Genomic DNA, 25756 nt, shown 5'->3' with positions numbered 1-25756 from the left:
CATTTGCTGCTCACCAATATCCGCTGTTATGCAGCCTCCGCTGCTGATACCCAGGGAAACTGGGTCTGGAGTGGACCTCCAGCAAACTCCAACAGACCTGCAGCTGAGGGTCCTAACTGTAAGAAGGAAAACTAACAAACAGAAAGGGCATGACACCAAAACCCCATCTGTACATCCCCATCATCAAAGACCAAAGGTAGATAAAACCACAAAGATGGGGAAAAAACAGAGCAGAAAAACTGGAAACTAAAAATCAGAGTGCCTTTCCTCCTCCAAAGGAACCCAGCTCCTCACCAGCAATGGAATAAAGCTGGATGGAGAATGACTTTGACGAGCTGAGAGAAGAAGGCTTCAGACAATCAAACTACTCCAAGCTAAAGGAGGAAGTTCAAACCCATGGCAAAGAAATTAAAAAACTTGAAAAAAAATTAGATGAATGGCTAACTAGAATAACCAATGCAGAGAGAGGTCCTTAAAGGACCTGATGGAGCTGAAAACCAAGGCACAAGAACTACATGATGAATGCACAAGCCTCAGTAGCCGATTTGATCAACTGGAAGAAAGGATATCAGTGATGGAAGATCAAATGAATGAAACGAAGCGAGAAGAGAAGTTTAGAGAAAAAAGAATAAAAAGAAACAAATAAAGCCTCCAAGAAATATGGGACTGTGTGAAAAGACCAAATCTATGCCTGATTGGTGTACCTGAAAGTGACGAGGAGGATGGAACCAAGTTGGAAAACACTCTGCAGGATATTATCCAGGAGAACTTCCCCAATCTGGCAGGCAGGCCAACATTCAAATTCAGGAAATACAGAGAACACCACAAAGATATGCCTTGAGAAGAGCAACTCCAAGACACATAATTGTCAGACTTACCAAAGGAGAAATGAAGGAAAAACTGTTAAGGGCAGCCAGAGAGAAAGGTTGGGTTACCCACAAAGGGAAGCCCATCAGACTATCAGCAGATCTTTCAGCAGAAACTCTACATGCCAGAAGAGAGTGGGAGCCAATATTCAACATTCTTAAAGAAAAGAATTTTCAACCCAGAATTTCATATCCAGCCAAACTGAGCTTCAGAAGTGAAGGAGAAATAAAATACTTTCCAGACAAGCAAAGGCTGAGAGATTTTGTCACCACAGGCCTGCCCTAAAAGAGCTCCTGAAGGAAGCACTAAACATGGAAAGGAACAACCGGTACCAGCCACTGCAAAAACATGCCAAATTGTAAAGACCATCAAGGCTAGGAAGAAACTGCATCAACTAACGAGCAAAATAACCAGGTAACATGATAATGACAGGATCAAATTGACACATAACAATATTAACCTTAAATGTAAATGGGCTAAATGCTCCAATTAAGACACAGACTGGCAAATTGGATAAAGAGTCAAGACCCATCAGTGTGCTGTATTCAGGAAACCCATCTCACATGCAGAGACACACATAGGCTCAAAATAAAGGGATGGAGGAAGATCTACCAAGCAAATGGAAAACAAAAAAAGGCAGAGGTTGCAAACCTAGTCTCTGATAAAACAGACTTTAAACCAACAAAGATCAAAAGAGACAAAGAAGGCCATTACATAATAGTAAAGGGATCAATTCAACAAGAAGAGCTAACTATCCTAAATATATATGCACCCAATACAGGAGCACCCAGATTCATAAAGCAAGTCCTTAGAGACCTAGAAAGAGACTTAGACTCCCACGCAATAATGGGAGACTTTAACATCCCACTGTTAACATTAGACAGATCAACGAGACAGAAAGTTAGCAAGGATATGCAGGAATTGAACTCAGCTCTGCACCATGCGGACCTAATAGACATCTACAGAACTCTCCACCCCAAATCAACAGAATAGACATTCTTCTCAGCACCACACCACACTTATTCCAAAATTGACCACATAGTTGGAAGTAAAGCACTCCTCAGCAAATGTAAAAGAACAGAAATTATAACAAACTGTCTCTCAGACCACAGTGCAATCAAACCAGAACTCAAGATTAAGAAACTCACTCAAAACCGCTCAACTACATGGAAACTGAACAACCTGCTCCTGAATGACTACTGGGTACATAACAAAATGAAGGCAAAAATAAAGATGTTCTTTCAAACCAACAAGAACAAAGACACAACATACCAGAATCTCTGGGACACATTCAAAGCAGTGTGTAGAGGGAAATTTATAGCACTAAATGCCCACAAGAGAAAGCAGGAAAGATCCAAAATTGACACCCTAACATCACAATTAAAAGAACTAGAGAAGCAAGAGCAAACACATTCAAAAGCTAGCAGAAGGCAAGAAATAACTAAAATCAGAACAGAACTGAAGGAAATAGAGACACAAAAAACCCTTCAATAAATCAATGAATCCAGGAGCTGGTTTTTTGAAATGATGAACAAAATTGATAGACCGCTAGCAAGACTAATAAAGAAGAAAAGAGAGAAGAATCAAATCAATGCAATAAAAAATGATAAAGGGGATATCACCACGGATCCCACAGAAATACAAACTACCATCAGAGAATACTATAAACACCTCTACACAAATAAACTAGAAAATCTAGAAGAAATGGATAAATTCCTGGACACATACACCCTCCCAAGATTAAACCAGGAAGAAGTTGAATCTCTGAATAGACCAATAACAGGCTGTGAAATTGAGGCAATAATTAATAGCTTACCAACCAAAAAAAGTCCAGGACCAGATGGATTCACAACCGAATTCTACCAGAGGTACAAGGAGGAGCTCGTACCATTCCTTCTGAAACTGTTCCAATCAATAGAAAAAGAGAGAATCCTCCCTAACTCATTTTATGAGGCCAGCATCATCCTGATACCAAAGCCTGGCAGAGACACAATGAACAAAGAGAATTTCAGACCAATATCCCTGATGAACATCGATGAAAAATCGTCAATAAAATTTTGGCAAACTGAATCCAGCAGCACATCAAAAAGCTTATCCACCAGATCAAGTGGGCTTCATCCCTGGGATGCAAGGCTGGTTCAACATATGCAAATCAGTAAATGTAATCCAGCATATAAACAGAACCAAAGACAAAAACCACATTATTATCTCAATAGATGCAGAAAAGGCCTTTGACAAAATACAACAACCTTCATGCTAAAAACTCTCAATAAATTAGGTATTGACGGGACGTATCTCAAAATAATAAGAGCTATCTATGACAAACCCACAGCCAATATCATACTGAATGGGCAAAAACTGGAAGCATTCCCTTTGAAAACTGGCACAAGACAGGGATGCCCTTTCTCACCACTCCTATTCAACATAGTGTTGGAACTTCTGGCCAGGGCAATCAGGCAGGAGAAAGAAATAAAGGGTATTCAATTAGGAGAAGAGGAAATCAAATTGTCCCTGTCTGCAGATGACATGATTGTATATCTAGAAAACCCCATCATCTCAGCCCAAAATATCCTTCAGCTGATAGGCAACTTCAGCAAAGTCTCAGGATACAAAATCAATGTACAAAAATCCCAAGCATTCTTATACACCAATAACAGACAAACAAAGAGCCAAATCATGAGTGAACTCCCATTCACAATTGCTTCAAAGAGAATAAAATACCTAGGAATCCAACTTACGAGGGATGTGAAGGACTTCTTTAAGGAGAACTACAAACCACTGCTCAGTGAAATAAAAGAGGATACAAACAAATGGAAGAACATTCCATGCTCATGGGTAGGAAGAATCAATGTCATGAAAATGGCCATACTGCCTAAGGTAATTTATCGATTCAATGCTATCCCCATCAATCTACCAATGACTTTCTTCACAGAATTGGAAAAAACTAAAGTTCATATGGAACCAAAAAAGAGCCCGCATTTCCAAGTCAATCCTAAGCCAAAAGAACAAAGCTAGAGGCATCATGCTTCCTGACTTCAAACTATACTACAAGGCTACAGTAACCAAAACAGCATGATACTGGTACCAAAACAGAGATATAGACCAATGGAACAGCACAGAGCCCACAGAAATAATACCGCTTATCTACAACCATCTGATCTTTGACAAACCTGACAAAAACAAGAAATGTGGAAAGGATTCCCTATTTAATAAACGGTGCTGGGAAAACTGGCTAGCCATATGGAGAAAGCTGAAACTGGATCCCTTCCTTATACCTTATACAAAAATTAATTCAAGGTGGATTAAAGACTTAAATATTAGACCTAAAACCATAAAAACCCTAGAAGAAAACCTAGGCAATACCATTCAGGACATAGGCATGGGCAAAGACTTCATGTCTAAAACACCAAAAACAATGGCAACAAAAGCCAAAATTGACAAATGGGATCTAAGTAAACTAAAGAGCTTCTGCACAGCAAAAGAAACTACCATTAGAGTGAACAGGCAACCTACAGAATGGGAGAAAATTTTCACAATGTACTCATCTGACAAAGGGCTAATATCCAGAATCTACAATCAACTCAAACAAACTTACAAGAAAAAAACAAACAACCCCATCAAAAAGTGGATGAAGGATATGAAGACACTTCTCAAATAAGACATTTATGCAGCCAAAAAACACATGAAAAAGTGCTCATTATCACTGCCCATCAGCGGAATGCAAATCAAAACCACAGTGAGATACCATCTCACACCATTTAGAATGGCTATCTTTAAAAAGTCAGGGAACAACAGGTGCTGGAAAGGATGTGGAGAAATAGGAACACTTTTACACTGTTGGTGGGACTGTAAATTAGTTCAACCATTGTGGAAGTCAGTGTTGTGATTCCTCAGGGATCTAGAACTAGAAATACCATTTGACCCAGCCATCCCATTACTGGGTATATACCCAAAGGATTATAAATCATGCTGCTATAAAGACACATGCACAGGTGTTTTTATTGCAGCACTATTCACAATAGCAAAGACTTGGAACCAACCCAAATGTACAACAATGATAGACTGGATTAAGAAAATGTGGCACATATACACCATGGAATACTATGCAGCCATAAAAAAGGATGAGTTCTTGTCCTTTGTAGGGACATGGATTAAACTGGAAACCATCATTCTCAGCAAACTATCACAAGGACAAAAACCCAAACACCGCATGTTCTGACTCATAGGTGGGAACTGAACAATGAGAACACATGGACACAGGTCAGGGAACATAACACACTGGGGCCTCGTGTGGGGTTGGGGGATGGGGGAGGGATAGCATTTGGAGATATATCTAATGCTAAATGACAAGTTAATGGATGCAGCACACCAACATGGCACATGTATACATATGTAACTAACCTGCACATTGTGCACATGTACCCTAAAACTTAAAGTATAATAATAAAAAAATAAATAAAATAAAATCATACTGTCAGCTGGGTTCAGTGGCTCACGCCTGTAATCCCAGCACTTTGGGAGGCTGAGGCCGGTGGATTGCCTGAGCTCAGGAGTTCTGACCGGGTGACAGAAGACCCATTCAAAAAAAAAAAAAAAAAAAAATGTCTGATTGAGTATTTGACTCCTTTTTTTTTGTACCTATTATTCTGGCTAGGAGTTCCAGCATTGTGTTGAATAGAGTAGTGATATTTGGCATCCTTGTCTTGTGCTGGCTCTCAAGGGGAATGCTTCTAGCTTTTACCTATTCAGTATGATGTTGGCTGTGGGTTTGTTATAGATGGTTCTTATTATTTTGAAGTTTGTTCCTTTAATGCCTAGTTTGTTGAGGGTTTTTAAAATGAAGTGATGCTTAATTTTATTGAAAGCTTTTTCCTTATCTATCAAGGTGATCATGTAGTTTCTGTTTTTGGTTCTACTTATGTGATGAATCACATTTGTTGATTTGTGTTTGTTGAACTAACTTTGTATCCCGGGGATAAAGTCTACTTAATCATGCTGAATTAGCTTTTTGATGTCCTGATGGATCCAGGACATAGTTTGCTAGTATTTTGTTGAGGATTTTTGCACCTATGTTCATCAAGGATATTGGCCTGATGTTTTCTTTCCTTCTTCTGTTTCTTCCAGGCTTTGGTATTAGAATGATGTTGGCCTCGTAAAATGAGTTAGGGAGGAGTCCCTCCTCGTCGGTTTTTTTTGAATAGTTTCAGATAGAATTGTACCAGCCAGCTCTTTATATGTCTGGTAGAATATGCCTGTGAATCTTTCTAGTCCTGGGCTTTTTCTGGTTGGTAGGAGTTTTATTACTGATTCAGCTTCAGAACTTGTCATTGGTCTGTTCAGGATTTAAATTTCTTCCTAGTTCAATCTTGGGAGGTTGTATGTTTCCAGGAATTTACCCTGAAAAATTCTAGATTTTCTAGTTTGTATGCATAAAGGTGTTCGTTACAGTCTCTGAGGGTTTTTTGTATTTCTGTTGGGTCGATGGTAATGTCCCCTTTACCGTTTCTGATTTTGTTTATTTGGATCATCTCTCTTTTTTTTTTTGCTTTGTTTGTCTAGCTAGTGGTGTGTCAATTTTATTTATTCTCTCAAAAAACCAACTCGTGGATTCATTGATCTTTCTTTTTTTTTTTTTTTTGCATTTCAATTTCATTCAATTCTGTTCTGATTTTGGTTATTTCCTTTCCTCTGCTAGCTTTTGGGTTGGTTTGCTCTTTTTCTGTTTCCTCTAGGTGTGATGTTATGTTGTTAAATTAAAGTCTTCCTAACTTTTTGATGTGAGCATTTGGCACTATAAACTTTCCTCTTAACACTGCTTTAACATTGATAAGAGAAAGATTCTGGTATCTTCTATCTTTGTTCTCATTAGTTTTAAATAATTTCTTGATTTCTGCCTTAATTTCAATGTTTACCCAAAAGTCATTCAGGAGCAGGTTGCTTATTTTCCATGTAATTGTATGGTTTTGAGTGATTTCCTTAGTACCGATGGAATGGTTTGGCTCTGTGTTCCCGTCCAAGTCTCCCCTTGAGTTGTAATTGTCATAATCCCCTCATGTCAAGGGTGGGACCAGGTGGAGGTTATTGGATCTTGGAGGTGGTTTCCCCCATGTGGTTCTTGTGATAGTGAGTTCTCATGAGATCTGATGGTTTTATAAGCATCTGGCATTTCTCCTGCTTGCACTCACTCCATCCTGCCACCTTGTGAAGAAGGTGCCTGCCTTTCCTTTGCTTTCTGCCATGATTGTAAGTTTCCTGAGGCCTCCCAGGAGTGCAGAACTGTGAGTCAATGAAACTTTCTTCCTTTATAAATTACCCAGTCTCAGATATTTCTTCATACCTGTGTGAGAATAAACTTATACAACTGATTTCTATTTTTATTAAGCTGTGGTCTGAGAGTGTGGTTGGTATGATTTCCATTTTTTTGAACTTGCTAAGAATTGTTTTATGACACATTGTATGGTTGATTCTAGAGTATGTACCACGTGCAGATGAGAATAATGTATATTCTGTTGTTTTTGGTTGGAGAGTTCTGTAGATGTATGTTAGGCCAATAAGGTCAGGTGTCAAGTTCAGGCCTCGAATATATCTTTGTTAGTTTTCTGCCTCAATGATCTATCTGATACTGTGAATAAGGTGCTTAAGTCTCCCACTATTATTATGTGGTTTTCTAAATCTCTTTGTAGGTCTCTAAGAACTTGTTTTGTGAATCTGGGTGCTCCTGTGTTGGATGCGTATATATTTAGGATAGTTAGGTCTTCATATAGAATTTAACCCTTTACCATTATGTAACGCCCTTGTCTTTTTGATCATTGTCAGTTTACCGTCAATTTTGTCTGAAATTATAATACAAACCCATGCCATGCTTGGTATAATTTTCTTCATTCCTTTACTTTGAGCCTATGAGTATCACTGCATGTGAGATGGGTCTCTTGAAGACAGCATACAGTTAGGTCTTGTTTCTTCATTCAACTTGCCACTCTGTGGCTTTTAATTGGGACATTTAGCCCATTTACACTCAAGGTTAACATTGACATGTGTGGAGCTGATTCTGTCATCATGTTGTCAGCTGGTTATTATGCAGACTTGATTGTGGAGTTGCTTTATAGTATCAGTGATCTATATCCTTACGTATGTTTTCGTGGTAGTGGGTAATGTTCTTTTCTTTCCATATTTGGTACTTCCTTATGGACTTCTTGTGACGCAGGTCTGGTGGTAATGAATTCCCTTAGCATTTGCTTCTCTGAAAAAGATCATACTTCTCCTTTGTTTATGAAACTTAATTTAGCCAGATATGAAATTCTTGGTTGGAATTTATTTTCTTTAAGAATGTCGAATATAGGCCTCTGGCCTTGTCTGGCTTGTAGGGTTTCTGCTGAAAGGCCTGCTGTTAGCCTGATGGAGTTTCCTTTGAAGGTGACTCGCCCCTTCTCTCTGGCTACCTTCAACATTTTTTCCTCCATTTCAGCCTTGGAGAATGTGATGACTGTGTGTCTAGGGGATGATTGTGTTGAATAATATCTCACAGGGGTTCTCTGCATTTTTTGAATTTGAATGTTGGCCTCTGTAGTGAGGGTGGGGAAATTTTCATGAACAATATTCTCGAATATGTTTTCCAAGTTTTCCTTTCACTCCCTGTCTTTCAGGGATATCAATGAGTTGTAGATTTGGTCTCTTTACATAATCCCATATTTCTTGGAGGTTTTGTTCTTTCTTTTTTATTCTTTTTTGTCTTCATTTTTGTCTGACTGAGTTAATTCAGAAAACTGGTATTTGAACTCACATTCTTTCCCCAGCTTGGTCTATTCTGCTGTTAATACATGTGGTCATATGAAATTCCCGAAAGGAGTCTTTTTTTTCTCTATCACATAAGTTTATTTCTTTCTTAAAATGGCCATTTCATCTTTCAGCCCCTATGTTGTTTTATTTTATTTCTTAAATTTCTTGGATTGGGTTTCAACTTTCTCCTGAATCTCTATGAACTTTGTTCCTATCCATATTCTGAATTCTATGTCTGTAATTTCAGCCATCTCAGCCTGGTTAAGAACCATTGCTGGGGAACTAGTACAATCATTTGGAGGTAGGAAGACACTCTGGGTTTTTGAGTTGCCAGAGTTGTTGTGCTGGTTCCTTCTCATTGGTGTGAGCTGACATTATTCTGTCTTTGAAGTTGCTGTCCTTTAGATGGACTTTTTGGTTTGATCTTCTATGATGACGTTGGGGTTTGATTGTGGTATAAGGTGAGTTCAGTCCACTTGCTTCATTTTTGGAAGATTTTAGGGGGCCAAGGCTCAGGTCAACACTTTTGGCTGCATGCTCTAACTCTGGGGGAACAGTACCAGGCCTCTGGCTTTGTTTCCTGGTCCCTCAAGTTTAGCAACCTGCTGTGGTTGAAGGGTAAAGAAGTTCCTGGTCTGCTAGTCACAACATTTCAGTGGGGTGTGCTGGCCAAAGCACTTCACTGGAGTGATGGCAGCAGCAGGATCCATGCTTGCTTGTGCATGTCAGCATCCACAGCAGTGCAGTGAGTTGCATGCATGTTTGCTGTGGTGGGGGCACTGGTGGGAATAGGGCAGTGGCATGCCTTTGCATGCTCAGGCAGTGGTGTAGTGGGGGCCTGTTAGTGATGGGGGTGAGGTTGCCTGAAATATGGTAGTTGTTGTGACTAGAGGGGAGTGAGTTAGCTTGAGAAGAGCCATGGAATTAGTGGCCAAGATTTAGGGCCTGTTCCCATAAACTTGGTAATATACATTTTCTTTTGGTAATTAAGAAATCCATGATGTATCCATATTTTGTGAAAAACCTGAGTTAACAACATCTGTATAAATAAGACGAAAGGTTTTGAAAGAAATGAGGAGGGTAAAAAAACAGTGATTTTTTTTTTCAGACTGTTTGAGGAGGCTGGCAGAAAGGTATTCATTTGAAAATATGTGAATATTTAGATATCTTTGAGGTCTATGTATTTATTATGTGAATTAGCTGAGGGAAAAATGTTTCCTTTTGTTATTATATTGATTTTATTTATTTATCTATTTGTTTATTTATTATACTTTAAGTTCTGGGGTACATGTGCAGAACATGCAGTTTTGTTACATAGGTATACACGTGCCATGGTGGTTTGCTGCACCCATCAATGTCACCTACATTAAGTATTTCTCCTAATTCTATCCCTTCCCTAGCTCCCAATCCCTGACAGGCCCTGGTATGTGATGTTCCCCTTCCTGTGTCCATGTGTTCTCATTGTTCAACTCCCACTTATGAGTGAGAACATGCAGTGTTTGGTTTTCTACTCTCCCGTTAGTTTGCTGAGAATGATGGTTTCCAGCTTCATCCATGTCCCTGCAAAAAACAAGAACTCATCCTTTTTTATGGCTGCATAGTATTCCATGGTGTATATGTGTCACATTTTCTTAATCCAGTCTATCATTGATGGACATTTGGGTTGGTCCCAAGTCTTTGCTATTGTGAATAATGCCGCAGTAAACATACATGTGGGTGTGTCTTTACAGTAGAATGATTTATAATCCTCTGGGTATATACCCAGTAATGGGATTGCTGAGTCAAATGGTATTTCTAGTCCTAGATCCTTGAGGAATCGCCACACTGTCTTCCACAATGGTTGGACTAATTTACACTCCCACCAGCAGTGTAAAAGTGTTCCTATTTCTCCACATCCTCTCCAACATCTGTTGTTTCTTGACTTTTTAATGATCACCATTCCAACTGGCGTGAGATGGTATCTCACTGTGGTTTTGATTTGCATTTCTTTAATGACCAGTGATGATGAACATTTTTTCCTATGTTTGTTGGGAGTATAAATGTCTTCTTTCAAGAAGCGTCTGTTCATATCCTTTGCCTGCTTTTTGATGGGGTTGTTTTTTCTCATAAATTTGTTTGAGTTCCTTGTAGATTCTGGATATTAGCCCTTTGTCAGATGGATAGATGGCAAACATTTTCTTCCCATTCTGTAGGTTGCCTGTTCACTCTGATGATAGTTTATTTTGCTGAGCAGAAGCTCTTTAGTTTACTTAGATCCCATTTGTCAACTTTGGCTTTTGTTGCCGTTGCTTTTGGTGTTTCAGACATGAAGCCTTTTCCCATGCCTTGAGTGGTATTGCCTAGGTTTTCTTCTAGGATTTTTATGGTTTTAGGTCTTATGTTTAAGTCTTTAATGCATCTTGAGTTAATTTTGTTATAAGGTGTAAGGAAGGAGTCCAGTTTCAGTTTTCTGCATATGGCTAGTCAGTTTTCCCAACATCACTCATTAAAAAGAGAATCCTTCCCCCATTGTTTGTTTGTGTTAGGTTTGTTGAAGATCAGATGGTTGTAGATGTGTGGCGTTACTTCTGAGGCCTCTGTTCTGTTCCCTTGGTTTGTATATCTATTTTGGTACCAGTACCATGCTGTTTTGATTACTGTAGCCTTGGAGTATAGTTTGAAGTCAGGTAGCGTGATGCTTCCTGCTTTGTTTTTTTTGCTTAGGATTGTCTTGGCTATGGGGGCTCTTTTTTGGTTCCATATAAAGTTTAAAGCAATTTTTTCTAATTCTGTGAAGAAAGTCAATGACAGTTTGATGGGGATAGCATTTCTATAAATTACTTTGGGCAGTATGGCCATTTTCATGATATTGATTCTTCCTATCCATGAGCATGGACCATTTTTCCATTTGTTTGTATCCTCTTTTATTTCATTGAGCAATGGTTTGTAGTTTTCCTTGAAGAGGTCCTTCACATCCCTTGTAAGCTGAATTCCTAGGTATTTTATTCTCTTAGTAGCAATTGTGAATGGGAGTTCACTCATGATCTATCTGTTATTGATGTATAGGAATCCTTGTGATTTTTGCACATTGATTTTGTATCCTGAGACTTTGCTGAAATTGCTTATCAGCTTAAGGAGATTTTGGGTTGAGACAATGGGGGTTTCTAAGTACATGATCATGTCATCTGCTAACAGAGACAGTTTGACTTCCTCTTTTCCTGTTTGAGTACCCTTTACTTCTTTCTCCTGCCTGATTGCCCTGGCCAGGACTTGCAATACTATGTTGAATAGGAGTGGTGAGAGAGGGCATCCTTGTCTTGTGCCAGTTTTCAAAGGGAATGCTTCCAGTTTTTGCTCACTCAGTGTGATATTGGCTGTGGGTTTGTCATAAATAGCTCTTATTATTTTGAGATACATTCCATCGATACCTAGTTTATTGAGAGTTTTTAGCATGAAGGGGTGTTGAATTTTGTCGAAGGCCTTTTTTTGCATCTATTGAAATAATTTTGTGGTTTTTGTCTTTGGTTCTGTTTATGTGATGGATTATGTTTATTGATTTGCATATGTTGAACCAGACTTTCATCCCAGGGATGAAGCCCAGTTGACCATGGTGGATAAACTTTTTGATGTGCTGCTGGACTCGGTTTTCAGAATTTTATTGAGGACTTTCGCATTGATGTTCATCAAGGATATTAGCCTGAAATTTTCTTTTTTTGTTGGGTCTCTGCCAGGTTTTGGTATCAGGATGATGCTGGCTTCATAGAATGAGTTAGGGAGGAGTCCCTCCTTTTCAAATTTTTGGAATACTTTCAGCAGAAATAGCACTAGCTCTTCTTTGTACCTCTGGTAGAATTCAGCTGTGAATCCTTCTAGTCCTGGGCTTTTTTTTAGTTGGCAGGCTATTTATTACTGCCTCAATTTCAGAACCTGTTATTGGTCTATTCAAGGATTCGACTTCTTCCTGGGGTAGACTTCGGAGGGTGTGTGTCCAGGAACTTATCCATTTCTTCTAGAATTTCTAGTGTATTAGCATAGAGGTGTTTATTGTTTTCTCTGATGGTAGTTTTTGTTTCTGTGGGATCAGTAGTGATATCCCCCATATCATTTTTTATTGCATTGATTTGATTCTTCTCTTTTTTCTTCTGTATTAGTCTGGCCAGTGGTCTATTTTTTTGATCTTTTCAAAAAAGGAGCTCCTGGATTCATTGATTTTTTGAAGGATTTTTTGTGTCTCTATCTCCTTCAGTTCTGCTCTAATCTTTGTTATTTCTTGTCTTCTGCTAGATTTTGAATTTGTTTCCTCTTGCTTCTCTAGTTCTTTAATTATGATGTTAACATGTCAATGTTAGATCTTTCCTGCTTTCTCTTTTGGGCATCTAGTGCTATAAATTTCCCTCTACACACTGCTTTAAATGAGTCCCAGAGATTCTGGTATGTTGTGTCTTTGTTCTCATTTGTTTCAAAGAACATCTTTATTTCTGCCTTCATTTTATTTACCCAGTAGTAATTCAGGAGCAGGTTGTTCAGTTTCCATGTAGTTGTGCAATTTTGTGTCAGTTTCTTAATCCTGAGTTCTAATTTGATTACACTGTGGTCTGAGAGACTGTTTGTTATTATTTCCATTCATTTGCATTTGCTGAGGAGTGTTTTACTTCCAATAACGTGGTCAATTTTAGAATAAGTGCAATGAGGTGCTGAGAAGAATGTATATTCCATTGATTTGGACTGGAAAGTTCTGTAGATGTCTATTAGTTCTGCTTGTTCCAGAGCTGAGTTCAAGTCCTGAATATCCTTGTTAATTTTCTGTCTCATTGATCTGTCTAACGTTGACAGTGGGGTGTTAAAGTCTCCCATTATTATTGTGTGGGAGTCTAAGTCTCTTTGTAGGTCTCTAAGGACTTGCTTTATGAATCTGGGTGCTCCTGTGTTGGGTGCATATATATTTAGGATAGTTAGCTCTTCTTGTTGAATTGATCCCTTTACCATTATGTAATGGCCTTCTTTGTCTCTTCTGATCTTTGTTGGTTTAAAGTCTGTTTTATCAGAGATTAGGATTGCAACTCCTCCTTTTTTTTGCTTTCCATTTGCTTGGGAAATATTCCTCCATCCCTTTATTTTGAGCCTATGTGTGTCCCTGCACGTGAGATGGGTCTCCTGAATACAGCACACTGATTGGTCTTGACTCTTTATCCAATTTTCCAGTCTGTGTCTTTTAATTGGGGTATTTAGGCCATTTACATTTGAAGTTAATATTGTTATGTGTGAATTTGATCCTGTCATAATGGGTTATTTTGCCCATTAATTGATGCAGTTTCTTCATAGTGTCAATGGTCTTTACACTTTGGCATGTTTTTGCAGTGGCTGGTACCGGTTGTTCCTTTCCATGTTTAGTGCTTCCTTCAGGAGCTCTTTTAAAGCAGGCCTGGTGGTAACAAAATCCCTCAGCATTTGCTTGCCTGTAAAGGATTTTATTCTCATTTGCTTATGAAGTTTAGTTTGGCTGGATATGAAATTCTGGGTTGAAAATTCTTTTCTTTAAGAATGTTGAATATTAGTCCCCACTCTCTTCTGGCTTGTGGAGTTTCTGCCGAGAGATCCGCTGTTAGTCTGATGGGCATCCCTTTGTGGGTAACCCGACCTTTCTCTCTGGCTGCACCTATCACTTTTTCCTTCATTTCAACCTTGGTGAATCTCACGATTATGTGTCTTAGGGTTGCTCTTCTTGACAAGTATCTTTGTGGTGTTCTCTGTATTTCCTGAATTTGAATGTTGGCCTGCCTTGCTAGGTTGGGAAGTTCTCCTAGATAATATCCTGCAGAGTGTTTTCCAACTTGGTTCCATTCTCCCCGTCACTTTCATGTACACCAATCAGACATAGATTTGGTCTTTTCACATAGTCCCATATTTCTTGGAGGCTTTGTTCATTCCTTTTTTTCTTTTTTCTCTAATCTTGTCTTCTTGCTTGATTTCATTAAGTTGATCTTCAATATATGATATCCTTTCTTCTGCTTATCAATTCAGCTATTGATATTTGTATATGTTTCACGAAGTTTTCATGCTATGTTTTTCAGCTCCATCAGGTCATTTATGTTCTTCTCTAAACTGATTATTCTAGTTAGCAATTCATCTAACCTTTTTTCAAGGTTCTTAGTTTTCTTGTATTGGATTAGAACATGCTCCTTTAGCTAAGAGGAGTTTGTTATTACCCACCTTCTGAAGGCTACTTCTGTCAATTTGTCTAACTCATTCTCAATCCAGTTTTGTTCCCTTGCTGGTGAGGAGTTATGATCCTTTGGAGGAGAAGAGGCATTCTGGTTTTTGGAATTTTCAGCCTTTTTTTGCTGGTTTCTCCCCATCTTTGTGGGTTTATGTACCTTAGATCTTTGATATTGGTGGCCTTCTGATGGGGTCTCTGAGTGGATGTGCTCTTCCTTTCTGTTTGTTACTTTTCCTTCTAACAGTCATGCCTCTCTGCCCAGGTCTGCTGGAGTTTGCTGGAGGTCCATTCAGACCCTGTTTGCCTGGGTATCACCAGAGAAGGCTGCAAAACAGCAAAGATTGCTGCCTATTCTTTCCTCTGGAAGCTTCGTCCCAGAGGGGCACCTGCCAGAGGCCAGTCAGAGCTCTCCTGTATGAGGTGTCTGTCAGCCCCTACTGGGAGGTGTCTCCCAGTCAGGATACACGGGGGTCAGGGACCCACTTAAGGAGGCAGTCTGACCCTTAGCAGAGCTCAAACGCTGTGCTGGGAGGTCTGCTGCTCTCTTCACAGCTGTCAGGTGGGGACATTTAAGTCTACTGAAGCTGCACCCACAGCCACCCCTTCCCCCAGGTGCTCTGTCCCAGGGAGATGGGGGTTTTATCTATAAGTCCCTGACTGGGGCTGCTGCCTTTTTTTCAGAGATGCTCTTCCCAGAGATGAGAAATCTGCCTGTCTGGCCACAGTGGCCTTGCTGAGCTGCAGTGGGCTCCACCAAGTTGGAACTTCCCAGTGGCTTTGTTTACACTATGAGGGGAAAACCGCCTACTCAAGCCTCAACAATGGCGGATGCCCCTCCTCTCATCAAGCTCGAGTGTCCCAGGTCAATCTCAGACTGCTGCTGTCCTGGCAGTGAGAATTACAAGCCAATGGATCTTAGTTTGCTGTGCTCTGTAGGGGTGGGACCTGCCAAGCCAGATTATTTGGCTCTCTCACTTTAGCCCCCTTTCCAGGGGAGTTAACAGTTCTGTCTTGCTTGCGTTCCAGGCACCACTGGGGTATGGAAAAAAACAAAACAAAACAAAAAAAACTCCTGCAGCTAGTTTGGTGTCTGCTCAAATGGCCGCCCAGTTTTGTGCTTGAAACCCAGGGCCCTGGTGGAGTAGGCACCAGAGGGAATCTCCTGGGCTGCACGTTGCAAAGAGAAAAGTGCAGTGTCTGGGCTGGAGTGTGCATGGTTCTTCAGGCTCGGTCCCTCACTGCTTCCTTTGAGTAGAGGAGAAAATTCCCCAACCCCTTGCACTTCCCAGGTGAGGTGATGCCTAACCCTGCTTCGGCTCGCCCTCAGTGGGCTGCACCCACTGTCCAACCAGTCCAGTGAGATGAACCAGGTACCTCAGTTGAAAATGCAGAAATCACCTGCCTTCTGAATTGATCTCGCTGGGAGCTGCAGACCAGAGCTATTCCTATTCGGCCATCTTGCCAGCAATCCTATATTCAATTTTCCTTTTTATATGAGGAACCTGACCAATTTATGTTGCTTAAACATTGAGACTTGGGTTGGGTTAAACATTAGAGGCTATTTTAAAGGATAATATCAGGGTTTACCTAGAAATTTAAACTAAAGTCATGAAATTTTTATTTTTGCCTTTGATCCACTGGTATTAGGTCTATACATGTTCCTATTCACTCCAGAAGACAAACAGATGTTTCTATGAATCTGAGACTAACTCAGCAAATGTAGCCTCACTTTCTAAGTGGTGTTTTGCCTGTGGAACACAAGATACAGATACCTGGAGTTTAGAAATGTGTCAGTAATCACTTATAGAAGTAAATGCTTATTTGTAGGCCGGGCGCAGTGGCTCATGCCTGTAATCCCAGCACTTTGGGAGGCCAAGGCGGGCGGATCACCTGAGGTTGGGAGTTTGAGACCAGCCTGACCACCATGGAGAAACCCTGTCTCTACTAAAAATACAAAATTAGCCAGGCATGGTGGCACATGCCTGTAATCCCAGCTCTGGAGAGGCTGAGGCAGGAGAATTGCTTGAACCTGCGAGGTGAAGATTGTGGTGAGCTGAGATCGCTTCATTGCATGCCAGCCGGGGCAACAAGAGCAAAACTCCACCTCAAAAAAAAAAAAAAAAAAGGCTTATTTTAATGAGTTGGACCCAGATTAGCTAATAGAAATTGCCTAAGTGTGAACCTTCATATTTCCTATGTATGGGGAATGTTACGGGGTATGCTGGTGGGAACACAGGAGAGCACATGGAATGATTATCTCCCACTGGCAGAATTTCTCGTTTGGCTAGAAAGGGAACATACTTGTACAAAAGGCATAAAAAGATGTTTAAAGAGGTGAGCAAAGGCTCAGAGAGTAAGAGAAAGGAGAGACTACAGAAATATTCCATAAAGGAAGATTCAGGAAGAATGTGTCAGAAGTAGAGCAAGAGCAAAAGTTGGATTTGTCGACTACTATTAATCCATTTCTCAGGAGCATGTGAAGATGCACATGGGAGGTTATAATGTCGGTATCTGTTAGAACCCTATTCTGTTGGCCAGAAGTCAATCACACAGCCCCACTTTTCTGCTAGGGTGGCTGGAAATTAGTTTACCTGTGTTCCTGGAAGGAAAGTGAGGCTTTTTTGAGCGTTTAACCAGTCTCTGCTACATGCCCACTGGAACTTTGCAGAATAAACTTCAGTTCCTCTCCTCCTCATTCATTTTTTAAACCTTCCCTTCTCCAAGTGAGACACTGTTAGTTCTATCAGCTATTATTCATATATTTATTTTTGTTCCCAAACCCTCTACTATCCTGGCCATCATAAAGCAAACATTCTTGATTTTTATTGTTCTTCTCAAAATGAGATGCTCACTGTAGAACATAATACTCTAGATGTGATTTTTTTAAATGCTGGTAAAGTGGGATTATTGTTTTCATTGATTTCATAACTATAAGGTCAAAGAGAGGGCCAAGATTGGGGACTTTGCATTTTTTAAAAAAAGAAGAGAATTTGAAGAAGGAAAGGGGTCTCCAGGATGCCACTTCAGTATGGCAGCTGTGGGAAGCACTAGTGGTAAGGTGCTATTCTTTCCTACTTCTTCAAGAGGAAAAAGGGTACTCACACTCACAAATCAATTCATTTCCATCAAAACTCCAAAGTGAAGTCAAGGAAAATAAGTGCACTCAAATTATGTTACTTATATATTAGATTATGGATTTAAATAAAACACCAAGGATTTCTGTATTAAAATCTTTTTATTGTGATGTTAACTAGTCCACATGTCTTACGTAGTGTCTAGGTCTTATGCTCAATAATTTGGCCAGTAGTCCAAATTATTACATGATAGATAAGCAAATTAGCATTGCTATAAGGAACTAAACTTTATCACCTGCTGCTAATATGGCACTGATGTTGTGCCATTTCAGCATATCCCTGTGGCCCCCATTCCTGATGTTTTCATCTGTAGATCCAGTGAGGAGAGAAAAAAAAGAGTGTTTTTTTCCTTTTCTTTTCTTTCAACAGTTATGCTTTCAGTGTTCTCTGTTAAGAAATATTATAACCCTGAGGGAGTGGATGTTCTTATCAGAGAAGAGAATTGGTTGAAAATGATTCAGTTTCTGAATTCCTAGAAGAAGGGAAAAAGCCTAAGTGTCCATCTCTCTATCTAGTCTACTAATGGGATTACCTGTTTCAAATATTTTTTTTTTTTTTCTAAATTGAGTTTTTAATGTCAAAGTTTCAGGATCCACTGGTTTCCATAGTTTTAGTATGGTTAGACTCATTGTGAACAGTGACCATTATACTTCTCTTTTTCTATAAATGTGGCTGCTTTTGAGAGTGGAAGTTGTAGGAAACAGAATTCATTGTAATCTGAATTTAAATTTAGCTTCCTGTTGCAGCTCCTCCCCTTCCCCTCCTCCCTCATGTTTCTCCCTGTCCCCAGACCGTCTTTCAGAGGCAGATGCTATGCCCATAAATGACATTTATTGATTTGAGTATTAGTGACTTTTCCTTGACAGACTCACCCATAAGAATATTTAAGTAATATTAACAGTTTCCCACCAAGAACTCAGAATAAATTAAACAGTGAGTATCTAGGCAGAAAGCCATGTACTTTTAGAGCTCAATATGTTTATAATATATATGAAGGCAAACATAGAGGCAACATAAATACCTATTCTACTTGGTTGTAATCTGCCAATTTAAATTTTTTGGAGAAGAGTTTATCACTAAATCACTGAGAGGCAGAGTAGGATATCTGGGGGAAATGGTGGTGGGCCGGGGGCAGGTTTGTTATCTGGAAAAAAGATTGGGAGCCAGGGAGGATTTTCAAATTCGAATCCCTCAGCTCAGTCTTGGGGCATTTGTTTTGCCATCTGAATGATCTTGGAACCCAGAGAAAAACCGGTTGTGAAAACTATAGATGCAATTTTCTTCTTTGGCTTTTCTCATAATACTGTAATTATAAACCATGCTGTGTTAGAGTGGAACATTCTTTGGAGAGCATCCTAAAGTGCACTTTGATCAAATTTTGCCTTATGTGGCAACATTTAGAAACACAAGCCTTTGTGGGGTTTCTGGCTCTTCTTTTTACTGATGGGCCGATAATCTTATAATAGCATTAGTTTTGCCACCAATTACCAAAGATTTGTTATTATTGGTTTTTAAAGTTGGACAATCCTTAAATGTCTACAGCAACATTAGAAACAGACCCACAAGGGGGTGGGTCAGACTAGTTTGGAAACCTCCAATCTTGGCTATTTGGTACCTCAGAATTCAACAAGGGATGTTGGAAAATTTTCAAAATAAAACTAATTTAAATTCAGTTTTGCAAAAGATTATACTATAGAACACATTGAAATAGAGAAGGTTAGCTGGAAAGTCAAACATGATAGAATTTGAAAATTACTAGGCTTTAAGGTATGAAAATATTTCCCATATGTTGAGACAGAATTTGTATTCTCTTTTTTCTCAATGGCACTTTATGAGACTATATACTCCTGCTCTTCTGTATAAATAGAATAGAAACATCTCCATTTTTAAATTGTCATGGAAATAAGTAATGGCCTGTGAACAAAATGACTTTTTGTTTGTTTGTTTTGTTTTGATGGAGGTTTGCTCTTGTTGCCCAGGCTGGAGTGCAATGGTGCTATCTCGGCTCACTGCAACTTCAGCCTCCTGGGTTCAAGTGATTCTCCTGCCTCAGCCTTCCGAGTAGCTTGGATTACAGGTGTCCACCACCATGCCCAGCTAATTTTTGTATTTTTAGTAGAGACGGGGTTTCACCATGTTGGCCAGGCTGGTTGCAAACTATAGGCTTTCACTCTCCATGCTTTACTATTTTGGTTAATTTTGAGGGGCATAATTTGTGGGGACATTGTTATTATTTGCCATTACTTTTCATGGCAAAAACAGCAATTACTTTTGCACCAACCTAATATTTCCTTTGCAAATCTAGTGTGATTTAGGGACAGTGATAAATAAAGGTTGAGGAAGAAAGGGCTGACTAGTAAATGCAGACAGAGTTGATGCAATTTCACAGTCCTATTGGCATGTTCTATGGGCCATTTCACTTTCAGATGGTTTGTCTGGCTGAATTTAGAGGCTAACCTCTGGATTTTTGCCTTTCTTCTTGTGATCTGAGAATTTGCTGGCATGTACAAGTCAATTTTCTTAATAGCTTTTCTTGATTAGTCTATAGCTTCTCCAGTGAGTTGATATACTAAAATCTTACACTAGACATATTTGGTTGTCTTTGGCATCAAACCTCTTTTAATCATTTGTCTTTCTTGTCTAGAGCTAGTGTCATAATATTTTCATTGTTACGGTTTCTAATACACTTTAAGATCTAGAATGACATGATTCCCATTGTATCTTTCTCCTTTTATCTTTTAAGAAAAAGAATTACCATGGAAAATAATACTTCTGTTTCTGTGTCATTGTTTAAAGTATTTCTTATTTTGTTGTGAATTTTTTTCTTTTCATATATTCCTGAATTTTATTTATATATTTAATTAGTTATGTTTGCATTTTTAAAAAGTGAGATAGGTGTATTTTTTCAAAAATAATCATTGTCAGGTGTGGTATTAGGTTTGTAATAGCTATTAGCTATTACATTACTTTTAATGGCAAAAACCACAAATACTTTAGCAACAACATAATATAATGAATACAGTAGGCTTCTATTGTTTATCTATGTTGTGGAATATAGTGTAATTCTGAAATAACTTACTGCTTATACAATTTTTGTTTTGGTTTTTTGGTTTAGATGGACTTTTCTAAAAGGCTTTTTCTTTTGTTTCTGCTATATATTTGTTTTCCTATGTTCTGATTTCGATTTCTTTCTGGATCAGTTTCATCACTTCATATTTTCTTATATTATTGCCACTGCATTAGTCTATCATGTTAATCAGAATAGGATTATATAGCTATTCTTTTGTATATTTTTAATCTTGTTTCTATGTTTGGTCAAATCTACTTTGTCATTTTTAATGAAATCTAAATTTTCTTGTCTTACTCTTGCAGAGTTCTACTTATTTGATTGCCGTTTTTCTCCTTTTATTTTTATTAACTCATTTTTCCAACCTTCCTTGGGGTCCTGATCTTTTTCTAGGTTATTAAATGAATATGTCATTCTGTTTTGATTTTTATTGATTCATTCCTGTGACTTTTCTTCAGGTTATTTTGTTGACCTTTATTGAACTTCTCCAGTTTATTGAGTTGAATATTTTGTTATTTTATTTTATTCAATTTTTAAAATGATGAGAACCCTGAATGCCACGGGTTTTTTTCCTTTTGAGTCCATCCTTTACCATACATCATTAGATTTTATATAGATTTTTCAGTTGTTCTTAACTTTAAAATAGTTTGTAATTGCAATTTGGATTTATTCTTTAGCCTGTGCCATTTAGAAATGTTTTATTTTAAGGTTTACCTTTGTGTTTTTATTTTTAAAGGTTATCTTCTGATATGAATTCCACTGGATTCTGTGTATGTCTTTCACATACTTATGCATTCTTATGGTTTATATAATTTCTATGTTTTATAGCTTTCATTTGCCTCTATCTAATATATGAACAATTTTTGATCAACTTTTTACAAAAGTATTTTCTTTATTTGAAGAATCCAAATTTTTAAATGTAACTGTTAGACCAACTTCATTAACTGAATTTACTCATTACATAATGCTTTACTCATTATGGTCCTTTTAATTTTCCAGCTACTTTTTCTCTTTAAGAGAGTTTTGTTAGAGTTTAGTACTGTATTTCTATTAGTTTCTTCTTAACAGTTATAACTGTGTGTGTGTGTATACACACATGTATATATATTTATACACACACGTAATATGTAATGTCTTACGGGCTACAACATTTTCTTAGAGTCTATATTTTATTTGAAGCTAGCGTACTTTTATTTTTTTTAAGTAAGAAGTTTTATTTCTTCCTGGAATCTTGCAGGATTTTTTTCTGTTTACTCAGTAGTTTAAAAAGTGCCAGATATGTTAAGATTTAGGTCTTTTACTGATTTATTTTTTTCCTGGAGCTATGTCACCCATTTTCCTGAGATCAGGAAAGTTTTCTTGGGATATGTATTTGGTTATTGTTTCTGTTTTATTTCTCTGGACTCTCCTCTAGGAATATTGATGAGCTATATGTTAGCTCCCTAGTCTCTGTTTTTCAATTCTTTCTTCTTCTCTATCGTATTTTTCTTTTCCTTTCTCCCCATGAAGGCTTATAGAACTGTTAAATAATGCTTAAGCCCACTGTCTTTCTTCAGTATCAATTAATTCTTCTATTTTGCTTTTAGTTTCTATGTAATCTTCCTTTAAAAAAATTTCTCTCTCCCTTTTCATTTTACCCACTGTCCATTGCCTGCTTAACCTGCCTAGAATCCTCTTCATTTCATCCTGTTTTCTTTTCATAAAGGCCAATCTCTTGGTTCTTTATTAAGGACACCAAGTAGTCTTCTGAGTTTTTCTTTTGGATTCTGCAGTAAAAATTTTTCAGAAGTTTGTTCTGAATTATTGAAGCAGTATTCTCTTTCCCCTGTTGTGTGTTTTGTGTGTGTGTGTGTGTGTGTGTGTATCTCACAACTAAAATAACTAGAGAATCAAATATATATATATTTTACTCAATTTTAAGTAAAGCCACGAAGATACCACAGTTGAGAGGGTTTTTTTGGTCTAGCTCTTTTTCTGTTACAATGGTGGTGAAAACTTAATATCTAGTTTACAGTTTAATGAATATCGTTGGGTTGAGTTGCCATTTCAATTACCATTTTCTGTTAATTTTTATTTAAAGTACCTTCTCTCAGTTGGCTTTTGATCATTCAGCTCCCGCGGCCTGATTCTTTGATACTATAAGAAGTTATACATGGCATCTGTAATTCTCAACCTATCAGGATTGCTCCTCTGTGCTCTGTTCACCTTTTCTCTCCATTTCATCAACCAAAGGCTCTACCTCTGCAGACTAGGCCTTTTGGAACATGTGGCTTTACGGGCCTCTCTCCCCTACTTTCTGCTCACTTTTTTTCTTAAATACACTGGAATGGTGGAAGAAAGAGCATTTGCCTCTAAGTAAAATTCCCCATACCAAGAACTCTGGGTCCCTTTTACCCAATAAAGAAAAGAAGGTGTGCTTGCTTTGGCAGAACATATACTAAAATTGGAACAACACAGAGAACATTAGCATGGCCCCCACACAAGGATTACATGCAAGTTCCTGAAGCGTTCCATATTTTCTTACGTAATAGTAAAGGGTTCAATTCAACAAGAAGAGATAACTATCCTAAATATATATGCATCCCCTACAGGAGCACTCAGATTCATAAAGCAAATTCTTAGAGACTTACAAAGAGACAGACTCCCACACAATAATAGTAGAAGATTTTAACACCTCACTGACAATATTAGACAGATCATTGAGATAGAAAATTAACAAAGATATTCAGAACCTGAACTCAGCTCTGGATCAAGCAGACCTGATACATATCTACAGTATTCTCCACTAAAAACAACAGAATATACACTCTTTTCATTGCCATACAGCACTGACTCTAAAATTAATCACATAACCAGAGTAAAACACGCCTCGTAAATGCAAAACAACTGAAATCATAACAGTCTCTCAGATCACAGCACAATCAAATCAGAACTCAAGATTTAAAAATCCAGACATAACCACATAATTACATGGCATTTGAACAACCTGCTCCTGAATGACTCTTGGGTAAATAATGAAATTAAGGTAGAAATCAAGAAGTTCTTTGAAACTAATGAGAAAAAAGAGACATCATACCAGAATCTCTGGGCTGTAGCTAAAGCGGTGTTAAGAGGGAAATTTAGGCTGGGCATGGTGGCTCACGCCTCTAATCCCAGCGCTTTTGGAGGCCAAGGTGAGCGGATCATTTGAGCTCAGGAGTTCGAGACCAGCCTGGCCAGCATGGTTAAACCCTGTCTCTACTAAAAATACAAAAAGTAGCTGGGTGTGTGGCACTCACCTGTAGTCCCAGCTACTTGGGAGCCTGAGGCAGAACAATCTCTTGAACCTGGGAGGTGGAGGTTGGAGTGAGCGAGATTGTGCCACTGCACTCCAGCCTGGGTGACAGAGTGAGACCCTGTCTAAACAAAACAAAACAAAACAAAACAAAACAAAACACAGAAATTTATAGTACTAAATTCCCACATCAAAAATCTGGAAAGATTTCAAATTAACAATCTAACATCACAACTAAAGGAACTAGAGAATCAAGAGCAAACAAAACCCTAAGCTAGCAGAAGACAAGAATAACCAAGATCAGTGTTGAATTGAAGGGGATAGAGACAGAAAAAATTTCTTCAAAATATCAACAAAACGAGGAGCTGGTGTTTCGAAAAAAATTAATAAAATAGACCGCTAGCTAGACTAAAAAAGAATAAAAGAGAGAAGGATCAAATAAACACAATTAGAAATGATTAGGGGGATATCACCACTGACTCCACAAAAATTCAAATAACCATCAGAGAATACTTTAAACACCTCTATGTACATATATTAGAAAAACTAGAAAAAATGGGTAAATTCCTGGACACATACACCTTCCCAAGACTGAACCAGGAAGAAATTGGATCCCTGAACAGATCAATAACAAGTTCTGAAATTGAGACAGTAGTAAGTAACCTACTAACCAAAAAAAGCCCAGGACTAGATGGATTCACAGCTGAATTCTACCAGAGGTACAAAGAAGAGCTGGTACTATTTCTGCTGAAACTATTCCAAAAAATTGAATAGGAAGGACTCCTCCCTAACTCATTCTGTGAGGCCAGCATCATCCTGATACCAAAACCTGGCAGAGATATAACAAAAAAAGAAAACTTCAGGCCAATATCCTTGATGAACATTGATGCAAAAATCCCCAACAAAATACTGACAAAACAAATCCAGCAGCACATCAAAAAGCTTATTCACCATGATCAAGTTGGCTTCATCTCTGGGATGCAAGGTTGTATCAACATATGCAAATCAATAAATGTTATTTATCCTATAAAAAAACTAAAGACAAAAACCACATGATTATCTCAATAGATGCAGAAAAGGCCTTTGATAAAGTTCAACATCCATTCATGTTAAAAACTCTCAATAAACTAGATATTGAATGAACATACCTCAAAATAATAAGAGCCATATATGACAAACCCACAGCCAATATCATACTGAATGGGCACAAAACAAGGATGCCCTCTCTCACCACTCCTATTCAACGTAGTATTGGAAGTACTGGCCAGGGCAATCAGGCAAGAGACAGAAATAAAGGGTATTCAAATAGGAAGAGAGGAAGTCCAATTATCTTTGTTTGCAGATGATATGATCCTATATCTAGAAAACCAATAGTTTCAGCCCAAAAGCTTCTTAATCTGATAAGCAACTTCAGCAGTCAGGATACAAAATCAATTTGCAAA

At 38.3% G+C, this 25756-nt stretch overlaps 1 protein-coding gene and 1 non-coding gene across 2 annotated transcripts in view; both read left to right on the top strand.

Annotated features, from left to right (window-relative positions):
- The window catches only part of LOC131382365 (cAMP-specific 3',5'-cyclic phosphodiesterase 4D-like), a 714712-nt gene that overhangs the window by 174445 nt on the left and 514511 nt on the right, over positions 1-25756 (top strand). The window lies entirely within an intron of this gene.
- On the top strand, positions 23454-23560 carry LOC116462802 (U6 spliceosomal RNA). The gene has a single exon (XR_004246459.1). It is a non-coding gene; the product is annotated as a U6 spliceosomal RNA (small nuclear RNA).

The sequence above is a fragment of the Hylobates moloch genome, unplaced genomic scaffold (genome assembly GCF_009828535.3).
Source record: "Hylobates moloch isolate HMO894 unplaced genomic scaffold, HMol_V3 SCAFFOLD_23, whole genome shotgun sequence".
NCBI lineage: Eukaryota > Metazoa > Chordata > Mammalia > Primates > Hylobatidae > Hylobates > Hylobates moloch.
Note: the sequence above shows the minus strand (reverse complement) of the source record. Positions and strands in the feature narration are given on the sequence as shown.